The following is a 12,616-nucleotide window of genomic DNA, read 5'->3' on the forward strand; positions in this document are numbered from 1 at the left end:
GGTGTTCCTAGCGAGACTCGGGGCACCAGCCTGGTCCAGAAGAGATGGGTGGAGGACATGCTGGGCCATTGTGGCCCCCAGACCCACCGATGTTACTGAGCACCTCTGCCCTGTGTTGGGATGTGGGGTGCAGTGAGGGGGCTGTGGCAGCCCTGCTGGACAGTGAGGCTGGGGGATGGGCAGGTCATGCTCCATCTGGGCCGCCTGGTCCCAGGGCTGCTCAGCGGTGAGATGGGCCCTGCCCAGGGCTGCAGACCTTCTCCCAAGAGGCCCCCCACCCCACCTGACGACTGTGACCCCACTGCTACGGTCTCTGATTGCCTGGCCTTCCCACAGATCCCTTCCCCGGCCCTCCCCCCTCTGAGGGGGGTCGGTGGCAAGAATTTGCAAAGGGGACAAAGTGCAGAGAACAGTGTTTACGGACTTTCCCAGCGGAGGGAGGGGCTGGGTGTGGAGGAAAGCACCAGCCCTGGGTGGAGCCTGGGAGCTCCGACTGGCCGGGGTGGTCCAGCGGCAGGGCGTCCCCCTCCCAGGGCTGCCTCCCAGGACTGGCGCGTCCTGCTCCCTCCGGAGCCTGCGTGCCCTCAGGACGCTTCCAGGAATGTTCTAGTCTTGAGCACAGAGGCTCCTAAAACACTGAGGGTCAGTCAAGCTCGATGGGGGCCAGCGGCCCTGGGAAAGGGGGCCTGAGAAAGGGGCTTCTGTCCTGTTTCCTTCCCTCCCTCCCTCCCTCCCTCCTAAGTCGTCCTTCCAGCACACTGGGCACGGGTTTCCCGGAGGTCAAGGAGAGCACAGGGGCCCGCCCCTCCGGCTCGCAGCCCACACAGCCTTTTCAGCATCAGGAGGGGCCTTGAGGGGGCCCAGAGGGGCTCGCAGCCCTGTGGGCCAGGCGACCACTGGGTGGAGGGAAGGCAAGGGGGCGGCGCCGGCAAAGTTCGGGTCAGCTCCGCCAGGGAGGGGACAGGAGGGGCAGGGAGCCCATGGTGGCCCCCTGCAGGGTCTGAGAGCACCCCGCACGGCGGGGCCTGGGGCCGGGGGCGGGGGGTGAAGCTGGAGACGGGGGTGCTCTCTGTCAGGTGAGCGGAGGACTGGGGATCCGCTCGGGACCCGGGGGGCGCTGGAGCACTTAAAGCAGGGAAGCCACGGGGGAACGAGAGTCACCATTTTAACCCCCCTCAAGGGTGCATTTGGTGGCATGAAGTCCGTTCGCGGTGTGGTTCGACCTTCACCACCGGCCGCCTCTGGGGCGTTTTTATCTTCGCAAACGGAGGGCGCGCACGGAACGCTCGCCCCCACCCCTCCACCAGCCCCGGCTCCCCCCCCCCCCCCGCCCCACCCCACGTCCCGTCTCCGTGGCTCCGCCCCCTCCAGGGACCTCCTGCCAGGGGGTCACGCGCCTCTGTCCGCCTGTGTCTCGCTCAGCCACTCAGCGCAGTGGCCTCAGGGCCCTTCCGCGCTGCAGCGGGGGTCGCGAGTCCCTCCTTGTGGACGGGCCACGTGCTGTGTGTCCGGCCTCCGCCCGTGGGCCCTCGGCTGCTCGCTCCCACCTTCTGCGTGTTGTGACTGATGCCGCTGTGAACACGGGGGCGCACGTATGTGTCTGGGTCCCTGCATCTGTCTACACCTGGGGTGACTTGCGGGGCCGTGCCACGGTTCCGTGGGACTTTCCGAGGACTCACGGGACGACGCCCCCCCACCGCCCCCTGCACCCGCACAGCAGCAGGGTCCCTGGGGGCCTCCGCCGCCGCGCCCACACCTGCCGGTTTCACACCCCGCGGGGGCGACGCAGCGCCCCCCCGTGGCCCCGACTGGCAATGGGCTCAGGGCGGCGGACGCTGAGAATCGCTCCGCGTGACCCTTCGCTGTTGGCGCAGCTTCTTAGGGGCGCCGTCTGTTCGCGTCCGTGGCCCGGTTCTGAGTGGGGCTGGTGGGGGCTTTCGCTGCTGTTGCGAGTGTTAACGTAAAGGTTGGCAAATGTTTTCTCCACTCCGTGGCCGCCTTCTAACGCTCAGATGATGGCCTTTGACGCAGGGAAGATTTGCGCGTTGATACAACATGTCTGTTTTGCCTGTGCTTTGGGGGTCAGAACCCAGAAATCGTGGCCAAAGAAATAGCTCGCAGAGAGGCCCCCCCTTTCTTCTCCGAGTTTTGTAGTCTCAGCTCTTCCGTTCGGGTCTCGGGTCTGTTTTGAACTGATTCTCACACACGGTGCAAGGCGCAGGTCCGGCTTACCCCTTGGCCCCTGGATGTCCAGTTCCCAGCGCCGTTTGCGGAGGACGCCGCCCTGTCCTTGCGGGAGAAACTCCCAGAAACTCGGTTCTTCTTCCAGCGCAGTAAAGGCTCGCAGACCACTGGGTCTGGGAGCGGGCGAGCAGGGTGGCCTGGTGCTGTGTTTTCCCGGGAGAGGGCAGGCCGGCCGAGGCGGCTGGGGGAGAACCGCGAGGTCAAGGGGGCGAGGGTGGGGCGTGGCAGCCGCAGGTCCTTTGTTCGGAGGACCCACCTGGTTGGCAGGGTGGGGGGAAGGGGTTACGCGTTGATTGGCAGGTAGAGGTGGTGCCAGTTTTTGGGGGGAGAAGCGTGGATGCCCGAAGGTGGTAATCGGCTTCTTCCCTCGGGCACTGTGGGCCCTCTCCGGCCTGCCAGGCCTCGGGTCGACTACAGCTTCGAGCCTCTTCCCAGACGGTGGGGACGGTCCTCGGAATTCCAGGGGCTCCCTCCCCCCCGCCCCGGGCTGGCGCGGGGTTTCCTGGGATGCCGGACAGCTGGCGGTGTGAGCCAGCCCGGCCCAGGGCTGCCGAGTCGGTGGGTGAGACCCGTGCCCCTCCCCCTTCCCCTCCCTGCCTGGGTGTGCTACTCACCCCACCCAGCACCCTCCCACTGCATGGTCTTCCCGGGTCGAGCACGGCTGACCCCCCGCCCGCCTGCCCACGCCAGGGCTCATTTCTGCTCCACCTGGTCCGCCCCAGCGGCCCATGCATCCGGCCTCCGGCTCACACCACAGGGTTTTGATTAATGTAGCTTTGAACTAGGTTTTGATGTCACTTAGCTTGAGTCTTCCAACTTCATTCCTTTCTTTAAAATATATTTTATTGATCATGCTGTTACAGTTGTTCCATTCCCTGCCCCCGTTGTGCCCCTCCGCCCTGCACCCTCGCTCCCACCCGCATCTCCCCCTTAGTGCATGTCCGTGGGTCGCACATACAAGTTCTTCGGCTTCTCCATTCCCTACACTGTTCTTCACCCTCCCCCGACCCCAGTCTGTTTGGTACCTACCGTCTATGCTTCTTATTCCCTGTACCTTCCCCCCCCCCATTCTCCCCTCTCTCCTCCCCGCCGGTAACCCTCCATGTGGTCTCCATTTCTGTGGTTCTGCTCCTGTTCCAGTTGTTTGCTGAGTTTGTTTTTGTTTTGCTTTAGTTGTGGTTGTTAGTAATTGTGAGTTTGCTGACCTTTTACTATACATGTTTTTTTTTATCTTTTCTTAGATAAATCCCTCTAACATTTCATACAATAAGGGCTTGGTGATGATGAACTCCTTTAACTTGACCTTATCTGGGAAGCACTTTATCTGCCCTCCCATTCTAAATGATAGCTTTGCTGGATAGAGTCATCTTGGATGTAGGTCCTTGCCTTTCATGACTTGGAATACTTCTTTCCAGCCCCTTCTTGACTGCAAGGTCTCTTTTGAGAAATCAGCTGACAGTCTTATGGGAACTCCTTTGTAGGTAACTGTCTCCTTTTCTCCTGCTGCTTTTAAGATTTTCTCCTTCTCTTTAATCTTGGGTGATGTACTTATGATGTGCCTTGGTGTGTGCTTCCTTGATTGCAACTTCTTTGGGACTCTCTGAGCTTCCTGGACTTCCTGGAAATCTGTTTCCTTTGCCAGATTGGGGGAAGTTCTCCTTCATTATTTGTTCAAATAAGTTTTCAATTTCTTGCTCTTCCTCTTCTCCTTCTGGTACCCCTGTGATTCTGATGTTGGAACGTTTAAGGTTGTCCCATAGGTTCAGAAGCCTCTCCTCGTATTTTTTTATTGTTTCTTCACTCTGTTCTGGTTGAATGTTTATTTCTTCCTCCTGCTCCAAACTGTTGATTTGAGTCCCAGTTTCCTTCCTGTCACTGTTGGTTCCTGGTACAGTTTCCTTTATTTCACTTAGCATAGCCTTCACTTTTTTATCTAATTTGTGACCATGCTCAGCCATTTCTGTGAGCATCCTGATTGCTAGTGTTTTGAACTGTGCATTTGGTAGGTTGGCTATCTATTCATCGCTTGGTTGTATTTTTTCTGGAGCTTTGATCTTTTCTTTCACCTGTTACGTACTAAGGGGTGGAGCCTTAGGTATTCACCAGGGCGGGGCTACTCACGTCACTGCATTGTGATGCTGTCTGCGGGGGAGGGTCCGAGAGGGAACAGTGCCACTTGCTCAGCAGATTTCAGTCACTTCTCCCGCTGCTCACAAGCAAACTGGGCCCTTCTGGTGCTGATTCCCGGGTGGGTGGGCTTGTGTGTGTTCTAGGAGCCTGTGGGTCTCCCCAACACACTCTCCTGTGAGGCTGGGAGTTTCTCCCACCGTCATGACCCGCAGATTTTTACAGTCAGAGGTTCTGAGGCTTTATTTCCCTGGGTCGCGACCCCGGGTTGCGTGGTCTGTCTCGCTCCCCAGTTGTTCCTCCTGGTTTATCCACACGCAAATGTGGGGCCTCCCAGTGCGCCAGCTGCCGCCTCACCCACCCCCGTCCTCCAGCCGCCGCCTTGCTATGCATCCTCTGTGCCCCGGCTGCCCGTCTCTGCCCCTCCTACCGTCTGGGCGAATGTTTGTTCTTTAACTCCTTGGTGGTCAGACTTCCATACAGTTTGATTTTCTGTCAGTTCTGGTTGTTTTTGCTTTAAAATTTGTTGTTGTCCTTCTTTTGGTTGTGCGAGGAGGCACAGTGTGTCTGCCCACACCTCTGTCTTGGCCGGAAGTCTCCAACTTTACTCATTTAATCAAGAATATTTTGGCTGTTCAAGGTCCCTTGAAATTCTGTATGAATTTGAGGATGGATCTTTTTATTCCTACAAAAAAAACACCATGGGAATTTTGATAGGAATTATATTAACTCCGTAGATACCTGTGGATATTATTCTCTTACCAGTATCACCGTATTTTGCCATGTATAATGTGCTTTTTGACCACATTTTTCAGGGATCAAGAAGGATGCACTTTATTCATGTCATGTGGTCAATTCTGTATCTATATACATGTTTTTAATTTTTTTTAAATTTCTTGTAACTTGTGTCTGTTCTTGTCTTTTGTAACTATTTGTTACATGACATTTCTCGTACCATGATATGTTCAAAATAAATGCTAAAATTCCTTCATAATACAAACTACAAGTATCAAAATATAAATACATAAATCATTGAATTTAAAAATTAAGACAATTTTGCCCCTAAACGTTTGGGCCAAAAATGTGGGTGTGCAGTATTCACAGCAAAATACAATGAGTCTTCAAACCCATGAATATGGGATGCATTTCTGCTTAAGTGTGTGTTCTCTCATTTCTTTTAGCAATGTTTTGTTCTCAGTGTACAGGACTTTTTTTGCCTCTTTGTTTAAATTTATTCCTCATACTGTGTTATTTTTATGCTACCGTAAATGCAATTGTTTTCCTGTTTTCCTTTTTACATTGTTCATTGCTAGCATATAGCGAGTTGATGAATTCACTTATTAGCTCAGCCTCGCTCTGTCCAGGCTGCTGTATCAAAACCCCACAGCCCCGGTAGCTTTTAAAGAACAGAAATTTATTTCTCACGGTTCTGGGGGCTGCGAATCCAAGGTCGGGGGCCGGTGTGGTCGGGGCCCGGGGAAGGCCCTCTCCTGGGCCGCAGGGCTGGGGTTCGCACTCGGCAGCCTCCCCGTAAGGCACCACCCCACTCACGACTGCGGCACCTCCCCAAGACCCCCCCCTTATACTCTTGCCTTTGGGGCAGGACTTTAACACCTGAGTTCGGGGGAAACACATTCAGCCCATAGTAGGCCTAAGTAGGCGGGGGGGTTTTGGTGGAACTTTTAAAGATTTCTACGTACACGACCCTGTTGTCTGTGACTAGGTTTGCTTCTTCACTTCCAACCCGGGTGCCTTTCCCCTCCCTCCTGCCCCACTGCTCCGGCCGGACCGTCCAGGGCTGCGCTGAGCGGACCCGGTGGGAGCGGCGTGTCCTTGGCTCCTCCCTCCTCTCGGACGGACAGCGTCCATCATGCGCCGCTGACCTGGTGTTCAATGTGGGTGTTTCTTGTGCGGCGTTTATTGTGTTGAGGTGGTCCAGTTCCGTCCCTGGTTTGTTGAGCGTCGTTTGTTAAACCATGAAAGGGTGTTGGATTTCGGCACGCTCTTCTTCTGCCTGAGTTAAGAAAAGGCCGGGGGGGGGGGGCTCGGTCCCCTCCCCTTCTCTCCTTTAACGCGGCGATGGGCTGCGTCTGTCCCTCGGGCTGTCCCTGCGTTGCAGCAGTGACACCCGCCCGGCCAGGTGAGCGGCCAGGTGAGCGGCCAGGTGAGGGTCCCTTTACCGAACAGGTGTGCGGGCGTCCCGCCTCGGACTTCTGCGTCAGTCTCCACGGGGCTGCCGGTCCGGTCCGTCGTTTTCCTGGGTGTCTTCCCCTCACTGGCTCCAGGGCCGGGCTGCCGCCGGGGAGGCCTGAGTGCTCCTCCCCTTGCAGCTTTGTGAGGAGTTTGGGAACTGTTCCTCCCGACTCCCCTTTGACAGTGTGACAGACTTCACCCGCGGAGCCCCTCCCCCTGGGCTTTGATTTGTGGGGAGGGTCTCGGTCCCGATTCAGTCGCATTCCTGGTCGCAGGTCTCTGCCTCTGGTCTACTTCTTCACGCGTCAGTTTTGTTGGATGTTGGATGGCGAGTGTGTTCTGCACGTGCCACTTCCTTCTGGGTTATCGAGTTTGTTTGAAGTATTCTTTCATAATCGTACCTTTTCTGTAATCAGTAGTAATGTCCCCTTCATTTCCGATTTTAGAAACTTGAGTCCTCTTTTTTGTTGAGTCAGCGTAGTTAAAGGTTCATCAATTTTGTCGATCTTTCAGATAACCAACCTTTGGTTTCTTTGATCTTCTTTACTGTTTTCTAGCTTCCATTTTATTTCTCTCTGCTCTAACCTGATTATTCCCTTCCCTTTTAGCTCTAGATTCAGTTGTCTCTTCTTTGCTAGGTCTGTAAGGTGTACCGTTAGGCTATTGATTCGAGGGCTTTCTCCTTCTTACTGTAGGTGCTGACAGTCACACGTTTTCCCCTTAGCACTTCCTTCGGTGAATTTCACAAGTTTGGGCTTGTCGGTTTCCAAGGTCATCTCTAAGTGTTTCCTAACTTCTTCTTTGAATTGTTGCCTTCTTAAAAGTGTGCTGTTGAATTTCTGCACGTCTGTGCATTTTACGGTTTTACTCCTATTATTGATTTGTAGCTTCATTCCTTTGTGGCTGGAAAATAATACTTCGCCCTGGCTGGCGTAGCTCAGTGGATGGAGCTCGGGCTGCGAACCAAAGCATCGCAGGTTCGATTCCCAGTCAGGGCACATGCCTGGGTTGCAGGCCACGGCCCCCAGCAACCGCACATCGATGTTTCTCTCTCTCTCTCTCTTTCTCCCTCCCTTCCCTCTCCAAAATGAATAAATAAAATCTTTGGAAAAAAAGTAAATAATACTTCGCATGATTTTAATCTTTTAAAACTTACTAAAACTTGTTTCGAAGCATAACAGACAGTTCCTCGTGAAGAATGTTCCGCGTGTCCTTGAGGAAAACGTGCAGCCGCTGTAACCAGGCGCAGCGTCCTGTGCACGTGTGTTGGGTGCGACTGGTCTCCACGCTGTTCACGTCCTCTGCCCCGCTGCCCGTCTTCCGTCCGGCCGCTCCGTTCGTTCCCGAAAGTGCGGTGTTGAAACCCCCAGTTTTCACTTCAGAACAGTTTCTCTCTCACCTTAGTTCTGTCAGGGTTTTTCTTCAAATATTTGGGGGCTGTGTTGTCGGATGCGTTGATGTTTAAAATTATTATATTTTCTTGTTCAGTTGACTATCAATAAATCATGTCCTTCTTTGTTTCTTGTAACCTTTTTAAATTTAAAGTTTACTTTGTCTGGTATTAATGTGGCCACCCCCACTCTCTTTGGGTTACTTTTTTTTTTTTGTAGAAATGTCTTTTTCCATCATTTTACTTTCCATCATTTTCCATGATTTTTACTGTGTCTTTAGTTCTAAAGTGAGTCTCTTGTAGACAGCATACGGTTGGATTATGTTTTTTTTTTAATCCATTCTGCCAATCTCCACCTTTCAAATGGAGAGTTTAAATCCATTTATATTTAAAGTTATCAATAAGGATGGGCTTCTGCCATTTTTCTACGTGGTTCTGTATGTTACCTGACGTTTTTGCTCTTCATTTATTCCAAAACTGCTGTCTTTTGCATTTAATCGATTTCTTGTGGTAACACATTTTTACTTTCTTTCCCCTTCTTTATGTGTTTATTTTATAGATTTGTTTGTGGTTCTCATGGGACTACACATAGCACCCTGAAGTTACAACAGTCTAATATGAACTCACACCAACGTGACTTCAGTTGCATAAAAACTCGAACCCTGTGCAGCCCTGCTCCTTCCTCATGTTACTGCAACAAATTACATCATTAGACCTGGGTTCCCCAGAAAAGACTTATAATTATTTTCATGCACTTTTAAATCATGGAGAACGCAAAAAGTAGAGTTACAACCCCAAACTACAAGGACGGTGGCGTTTATATCCACTCACATACTCAGCTTCACTGGAACTCTGTTTCTTCGTGCAACTTTAATCGACTGCCCACGTCCTTTAGTTCCAGCCTGAAGGACGTTTCCTTCTTTCGCGCTGCTTGTCGCGTAGATCTGGTCGCCGTGAACGCCCTCGGCTTCCGTGTGCGTGGAAATGTCTTAATTTCTCTCTCACTTTTGAAGGGAAAGTCTTGCCAAGATCAGCCGTCTTTGTTCACGGCATTTTCTTTCCGTCCTTCCAACGCGGCGCTCACTGCCCCTCTGGACCCCAAGGGCTCTCACGATGAACGGGCGGATGGTCTCCCGTGTGTGTGAGTGGCGAGTGGCTTCCTTCTCGGGGCTTTCAAGATTCTCTCCTTTTCTTTCAACGGTGCGGCTACAATGTACGTCAGGAGGGGTCTCTTGGAGCGTATCCTACTTGGAGATTGCTGAGCTTCTTGGAAGTTTTCAGCGTTATTTCTTCAGATACTGTTTGTGTCCCTCTCTCTTCTCTGCTGGGACGTTCTCCACGCACATGCCGACCTGCTGCCCCACCTGTTCCTCCAGTCTGTTCACTTTTCTTTATTCTTTTTTCTGCTCCTGAAACATAATGGTTTCAATTGTCCTGTCTTCACCTCGGTGAAACCTTTCTTCTGCTTGCTCAGGTCTGTGGTCGAAACCCTCTAGTGACTGTTTCATTTCAGCTGTGTGTACTTTTCAGCTCTGGAAGTTCTGTTTGCCTTTGTTAACATCTTTCTGTGAGTGTCTCGTTTGCACACGCACGCTCTCCCTGGTTCCCTTTGGGTCTCCGCCCCTGTTCTCCTTAAATCGCTTGGGGCTCTGGTAAGACAGTTGCTCTGAAGCCTTTGTCTAGTCAGACCATGCCTGCACTTCCTCAGGGGTGATTTTTGTAACTTTATTTTACTCCTTTGAATGGGCCGTCCTTTTTTGTTTCTTTGTAAGTCTTGTGATTTTTTTGTTGTTGGTGGTGAAAATGGAGAGTTCACTATTATAATACAGTAAGTCTGGAAATCAGGTTATTTTCCTCTTCCAATGTTTGCCTCCGTTCCTTCCTTCCCCCCTTCCCCCCTTCCTTCCCCCCTTCCCCACTTCCTTCCCCCCTTCCCCACTTCCTTCCCCCTTCCTTCCTTCCTTCCTTCCTTCCTGCCTCCCTCCTTCCTTCCTCCCTCCCTCCTTCCTTCCCTTCTTCCCTCCTTCCCTCCCTCCTTCCCTCCCCACTCCCTCCCTCCCTTGTTGCTGCTGTCATTGTCAAAGGCTGTATTCGTCCGTGTGTTCTAAGATGTTTCCAAACTATTTTTACAGAGACTGTTCCTTGTCGTGTGTGGTCACTGGGCCGGGAGCTTCCCCAGTCCCTGCAGCCCGGCCCTGCCGAGGCGGCCCCGCGGCACGTGGCTGGTGGACCTGCTTGGAGCCTGGAGGTCGGCCTGAAGCAGTTCGGTGTGCGTGTGGCTCCCTGAACACCCGTGCCCACGTGGCCGCTGTGGAGTGTTCTAGCCGCCCACAGGTCTGGCAGCTTTGGGCACCCGATGGCCCGTGGTGTGCCCCCACCTGCCGCCTCTTGCCCCAGGAGCCCGAGGGTCTGCGGTCACTTAGGAGCTTTTATGAGCAGTGCCTGCCGCCTCTGCCACCTGAATTTCAAGTAAAGCCGCGGCCAGGGGAGCGCCTTGCGTTAGTCCTCCAGCGATCTGCTGAGCCGCTTGGACCAGAGGCCCACGGGGAGGTGAGGATGCGGTGCCTCCTCCTGCAGCTCTGGGCGGTGGGCGGCGGGCAGGAGCTGCGCGGGGCCGGGGCGGGGCGGCGCTCGGGCGAGCAGACACTTGAGAGGCCACAGGGCGCTCCTACCACCTCCGAGACGGCTTTCCCCGACTGGACGTGCGCGTGGTCGCTGCGGACCTCTGACTGCCGTCTGCAGGCAGCTCCTGGCTCTGCTCTCTCGAAACGTTCCTGGTTCCCGGTCGGCCGCGTCGCTCCTGGACTTGCATTTCTCAAAGGGTTTATTCTGAAAAACAGAGTCTCACGAGGCCATGCCGACGTACAGGAATGGAGAAGAATGACTCAGGGGGAGCCCTTCCTACCGCAGGACGCCAGCCGTGAGGAGCGGAGGTGACCGCAAATCCCCGGTGGGCCCTAGCACCCGTGGGGGCAGGCTGACAAGTGGTGGGACACTCACGGGGTCCCCGGGCATCGCCCCCAGCTAACCCTTAGTGATTTCCGGGGGGGGGGGGGGACGCCGTTACTCTCCGGGGGAGAAGCCTGGCAGACGAGCGGCGAAGGTGGACACCCGGCGATGCCTCCACCTGCCATCATGGGCCTCGGGCTCGACGCCCCAGGAAGCACTCGGGACCCGGGGAGGCTCCCGCTCCAGGTGGGGCTGGGGCAAGCTGCCCGCGTCCCTCACGAAGGTCAGGTGGAGAGCCAGGGGAGGGCTAAGGGCCAGCTCCTGGGCCAGTCCTAGGCCTGGAGACAGGAACGCGGCCAGGACAGGACAACGGGGGATGGTGGCCGAGGGCCACCTGTCGTTCTGGGCTGAGCAGCCTGAGCCCTGCCCTGTGCCTAGGAGGCACGAACCCCCCTGCTGAGGGGTGAAGAGGCTCAGAAGGAACAGGCGGATGTGGAGACGGGGCAGAAGGAGGTGTGCGTGCATGCACCTGAGCAAACAGGGAAGGAGAGGGCCGAGGAGGCCGGTGCGGGGGACCTAGCGGGGAGCGGGCTCGGGCCCTCCGTGCTGTTTCTGTGACTGATCCTCATGCCCGGGGTCTCGTGGCCGTGCCCCCGTGCTGGCTGGGGTCTGAGTGATGAGAGGGAGTCCCACTGCGCTGGCCCCCACGGGACCTGGGCGAGGGCACCGCGGTGAGTAGCCGGGAAGGGAACGGGAGGGGCGTGGGGAAGAGGGAGGTGGGGGGGTCGAGCAAGGAGAGAGGAAGCTTGGGGGGTGGAGGGGAAAGGCACCCAACTGCCTCCTGGGCAGAGCCAGCCTGAGTGGTCAGCAGATGAGTGTGAGGTGGCCGTCGCTGGGCAGGGGCCAGAGGCGCCTCCCCTCCCCGTTTCCGCTCTGCCCTCTCCCCTCCGTCTGCGCCTCGCCCAGTCCTGGAGAAGCGGCACCCCAGAGAAGGCCGGGTTTGCGGAGCCTCTCGGCAGCCCCCCTGTGAAGAGCAGAGCCAGGTCGGTGGGGACAGGCCCGGCCCAGGGAGGCCCAGGGTGGCCCCTGCACAGGCAGGGCAGGTGTGGGCGGAGGAGGAGGTCAGGGGGGCCCCGGGCCCTCGTTTGCTCAGGATTAGGGTGTCACAGGGCAGAGCAAACAGGAGCGAGGCCGCTGTGCCCTGAGGCCAGGGACGGAGATTAACCAAGTGTCAGCGGGCAAACAGGCCCGCCCTTCCCTCCAGGAACCCCGGTGTGGACTCAGCACCCACAGAGCTGGCAGAGGGGCCCAGACACGGACCTCGTAGCCCCGGGCCACCCCCTCCGCCCAGGTGCTGACAGAGGCGCCTGGCACCGGGGCCGGGCTCACACCCTGGCCTGCCTGCTTCCTGGCCCGTCCCACCAGCCCCAGGGCCCCGGCAATGACCAGGGTCTGGGGCAGGGAGGCTGCCGGACACCACGCCGTCCTGGGCCACCTGGACCTGGCCAGGCCCCCAGTCGGGGGGGCAGAGCGGCTGGGCGCAGCCCCCCTGCTGGGCCCGTCCCTCGGGAGGGACGCAGGCCCAGGGGTGATCTCCGGCACCCCAGCCTCACCCTGTTGCGTTTGGGCTGGGGGGAGGCCGGCTGGGGTTCCCTCGCACCAGATGCCCCGTTCCCGTCCCGTCAGGGTCCCGGCTGCGGATGCGGCCCGCAC

Source organism: Phyllostomus discolor, chromosome 6 (assembly GCF_004126475.2).
Source record: "Phyllostomus discolor isolate MPI-MPIP mPhyDis1 chromosome 6, mPhyDis1.pri.v3, whole genome shotgun sequence".
Classification (NCBI taxonomy): Eukaryota; Metazoa; Chordata; class Mammalia; order Chiroptera; family Phyllostomidae; genus Phyllostomus; species Phyllostomus discolor.